Here is a 4,877-nt window from a genome sequence, read left to right on the forward strand (position 1 = left end):
ATGGACATGAGTCTCAGTGAACTCCGGGAGTTGGTGATGGACAGGGAGGCCTGGCGTGCTGCAATTCATGGGGTCGCAAAGAGTCGGACACGACTGAGTAACTGATCTGATCTAATCTGATCCCTGGTTGCCCAGTGGTTAAGAATCCACCTTGCACGGCAGGGGACTTGGGTTCAATCTCTGGTCTAGGATCTAAGATCCCACATGGCGTGGGGCAACTAAACCCAAGCGTGGCAACTACCGAAGCCTATGTTCTCTGGAGCCTACACGAAACAACCAGAGAGCCCACGGCCTACTACACAAGATCCCACATGAAGTGAGGAACATCCTATATGTCAAAGATATAGATAAATAAAAGTTAAAAAAAAAAATAAAGAAAATGCTTTGTGAACAGTTAAAGCACCCTGCCAACACCAGGAGAGTTTAAGGGGAAAAATCCAGGAAAGTGACCAGGTGACGGACTAGCAAGAGAGGTGCTCTGGAGGCCCCCAGGGAAATACTACAGGGAATGGGACCACCCAGGAAAGATTCCAGAAAAATGGGTCCAGTACCAGTGATGGAAGCAGGCTTCCCTCATAAAGATATCCCAGGTGCAGCTCTGCCCCAGAGGACTCATTGCCAGAAGCGGGCCACAGGGAAGATATTAGCTGTGGCAGGAACTGGCCAAGAGAAGCAGGGACTCAGCCTGCCAACTGCTCCACCCGCAGAGGGCAGAGGAAGAAATGGCCCACGGCCTCCAGGAGGCACCAGCTCCCAGCAGGACTAGGCTCCCAGGACTGCAGCCTGGGGTTTGTGCCAGGGACAGCAAGCAGGGAACCCAGGCAACTGGGGTGTGCTTTGCCAAACAGATGGCCCTGCCCAGGAGAGGAGATGCCAGAGCCTGTGGGAACCCCAGGGGGCTGGACTTGGCACTCACAACCCCTTTACTACAGCTGAGGACCTGCCAGGTTTTGCCACTCTGTCCCCACAGTGGACAGACCAGACACTCAGAACACAGTTCCTCACCCTGCTGTCCCCACCCTTATCTATCAGTGATTGTTAAAAGACTTAACGGTGCATGGAAAGATGGGAGACATCACTACTGATCATACAGATGCAAATCAAACCACAATGAGGTATCGCACCAGTCAGAATGGCCATCACCAAAACGTCTACAAACAATAAATGCTGGAGAGAGCATGGAGAAAAGGGAGCCCGCCTACACTGTTGGTGGAAATGTAAAATTGTACAGCCACTATGAAGAACAGTGTGGAGTTTCCTTTAAAAACTAAAAATAGAAATACCATATGATCCTGCAGGGCTTCCCTGGTGGCTCAGACAGTAAAGAATCTGCCTGCAATGAAGGAATCATGGAAGACTCTGGGTCAGGAAGATCCCCTGGAGGAGGGCATGGCAACCCACTCCAGTATTCTTGCCTGGAGAACATGGAGAGGAGCCTGGGTAGCTACAGTCCATGTGGTCGAAAAGAGTCAGACACGCCTGAAGCAACTTAGCACATACACACACCTGGTCCTGCAATCCCACTCCTGGGCATATATCCAGAGAAAACCATAAATCAAAAAGATGCATGCATTCCAATGTATGTATTGGATGCAGCACTTTACAATGGCCAACATGTGGAAGCAACCTAAATGTCCCTCAACAAAGGAATGGATAAAGATGTGATTGTACATATATACAATAGGATATTCAGTTCAGTTCAGTTCAGTCGCTCAGTTGTGTCCGACTCTTTGCGACCCCATGAATCGCAGCACGCCAGGCCTCCCTGTCCATCACCAACTCCCGGAGTTCACCCAGACTCACATCCATCGAGTCAGTGATGCCATCCAGCCATCTCATCCTCTGTCGTCCCCTTCTCCTCCTGCCCCCAATCCCTCCCAGCATCAGAATCTTTTCCAATAAGTCAACTCTTCACATGAGGTTACCAGAGTACTGGAGTTTCAGCTTTAGCATCATTCCTTCCAAAGAACACCCAGGACTGATTTCCTTTAGAATGGACTGGGTGGATCTCCTTGCAGTCCAAGGAACTCTCAGGAGTCTTCTCCAACACCACAGTTCAAAAGCATCAATTCTTCAGTGCTCAGCCTTCTTCACAGTCCAACTCTCGCATCCATACATAACCACAGGAAAAACCATAGCCTTGACTAAATGGACCTTTGTTAGCAAAGCAATGTCTCTGCTTTTGAATATGCTATCTAGGTTGGTCATAAATTTTCTTCCAAGGAGTAAGCATCTTTTAATTCCATGGCTGCAGTAACCATCTGCAGTGATTTTGGAGCCCAAGAATATAAAGTCTGACAATGTTTCCACTGTTTCCCCATCTATTTTCCAAGAAGTGATGGGACCAGATGCCATGACCTTCATTTGTTGAATGTTGAGCTTTAAGCCAACATGTTCACTCTCCTCTTTCACTTTCATCAAGAGGCTTTTCAGCTCCTCTTCACTTTCTGCCATAAGGGTGGTGTCATCTGCATATCTGTGGTTATTGATATTTCTCCCAGAAGTCTTGATTCCAGCTTGTGTTTCTTCCAGCCCAGCGTTTCTCATGATGTACTCTGCATAGAAGTTAAATAAGCAGGGTGACAATATACAGCCTTGATGTACTCCTTTTCCTATTTGGAACCCTTCTGTTGTTCCATGTCCAGTTCTAACTGTTGCTCCCTGACCTGCATACAGGTTTCTCAAGAGGCAGGGCAGGTGGTCTGGTATTCCCATCTCTTTCAGAATTTTCCACAGTTGATTGTGATCCACACAGTCAAAGGCTTTGGCATAGTCAATAAAGCAGAAGTATATGTTTTTCTGGAATTCTCTTGCTTTTTCGATGATCCAGCGGATATTGGCAAATTGATCTCTGGTTCCTCTGCCTTTTCTAAAACCAGCTTGAACATCTGGAAGTTCACGGTTCACATATTGCTGAAGCCTGGCTTGGAGAATTTTGAGCATTACTTTACTAGCGTGTGAGAAGAGTGCAATTGTGCGGTAGTTTGAGTATTCTTTGGCATTGCTTTCTTGGGGATTGAAATGAAAACGGACCTTTTCCAGTCCTGAGGCCACTGCTGAGTTTTCCAAATTTGCTGGCATATTGAGTGCATCACATTCACAGCATCACAGCATTTTGAGATTGCATCCAAGTACTGCATTTCAGACTCTTTTGTTGACCATGATGGCTACTCTATTTCTTCTAAGGGATTCCTGCCCGCAGTAGTAGATATAATGGTCATCTGAGTTAAATTCACCCATTCCAGTCCATTTTAGTTCGCTGATTTCTAGAATGTCGACATTCACTCTTGCCATCTCCTGTTTGACCACTTCCAATTTGCCTTGATTCATGGACCTAACATTCCAGGTTCCTATGCAATATTGCTCTTTACAGCATCGGACCCTGTTTCTATCACCAGTTACATCCACAACTGGGTATTGTTTTTGCTTTGGCTCCATCCTTTCATTCTTTCTGGAGTTACTTCTCCACTGATCTCCAGGAGCATATTGGGCACCTACTGATCTGGGGAGTTCCTCTTTCAGTATCCTATCATTTTGCCTTTTCATACTGTTCATGGGGTTCTCAAGGCAAGAATACTGAAGTGGCTTGCCATTTCCTTCTCCAGTGGACCACATTCTGTCAGACCTCTCCACCATGACCCTCCTGTCTTGGGTGGCCCCAGGGGCATGGCTTAGTTTCATTGAGTTAGACCAGGCTGTAGTCCTAGTGTGATTAGATTCACTAGTTTTCTGTGATTATGGTTTCAATGTGTCTGCCCTCTGATGCCCTCTTTCAACACCTACCATCTTACTTGGGTTTCTCTTACCTTGGACGTGGGGTATCTCTTCACAGCTGCTCCAACAAAGCGCAGCTACTGCTCCTTACCTTGGACGAGGGGTATCTCCTCACCACCACCCCTCCTGACCTTGAATATGGAATAGCTCCTCTAGGCCTTCTGCGCCCGTGCAGCCAGCGCTCCTTGGACGTGGGGTTGCTCCTCTTGGCCGCCACCCCTGACCTCAGGCATGGGGTTGCTCTTTCCGGCCGCTGCCCCTGGCCTCGGGTGTAGGGTAGCTCCTCTCTACTGCTCCTGTGCTGTCGCAGCCTGGCACTCTCTGCCACCGCCCCAGACCATAGACGTGGGGTAGCTCCTCCCGGCCGCTGCCCCTGACCTCGGACCAGAAGCATCCTAAGATACTGGTAAAAGGAACGTCCAATGATGGAGATCAGAACTCAGCATCCTGGGAACCCACACACCCCAAGTGAGACCTGAAAATGCCTTCGAAATGCCACCAACAGCTCTCTGCTGCTGCTGCTAAGTCGCTTCAGTCGTGTCCGACTCTGTGAAACCCCATAGACGGCAGCCCACCAGGCTCCCCTATCCCTGGGATTCTCCAGGCAAGAATACTGGAGTGGATTGCCATTTCCTTCTCCAGTGCATCAAAGTGAAAAGTGAAAGTGAAGTCGCTCAGTCATGTCCGACTCTTCGAGATCCCATGGACTGCAGCCTCCCAGGCTCCTCCATCCATGGGATTTTCCAGGCAAGAATACTGGAGTGGGGTGCCATTGCCTTCTCCGACCAGCAGCTCTCAGTCCTGGCTAAATTCTATAGGTAACATCCACAGCTCCATGTAAATGATCTCTGAGTTCTGATCACCTCCTCTAATCTGTCTCCTACTTTCCAGGCAAGAAAGCCCCAGGTGCTGCAGGGTTTGAGAGGAAATGTGGGTCCAAGCAACCTTTTAAGTTAAGTCATATTCGACTCTTTGCGACCCCATGGACTGCAGCACGCCTGGCCTCCCTATCCATCACCAACTTCCGGAATCTACTCAAACTCATGTCCATTGAGTTGGTGATGCCATCCAACCATCTCATCCTCTGTCATCCCCTTCTCCCC

The sequence above is a fragment of the Bos javanicus genome, chromosome 15 (assembly GCF_032452875.1).
Source record: "Bos javanicus breed banteng chromosome 15, ARS-OSU_banteng_1.0, whole genome shotgun sequence".
In the NCBI taxonomy this organism is placed as follows: Eukaryota; Metazoa; Chordata; class Mammalia; order Artiodactyla; family Bovidae; genus Bos; species Bos javanicus.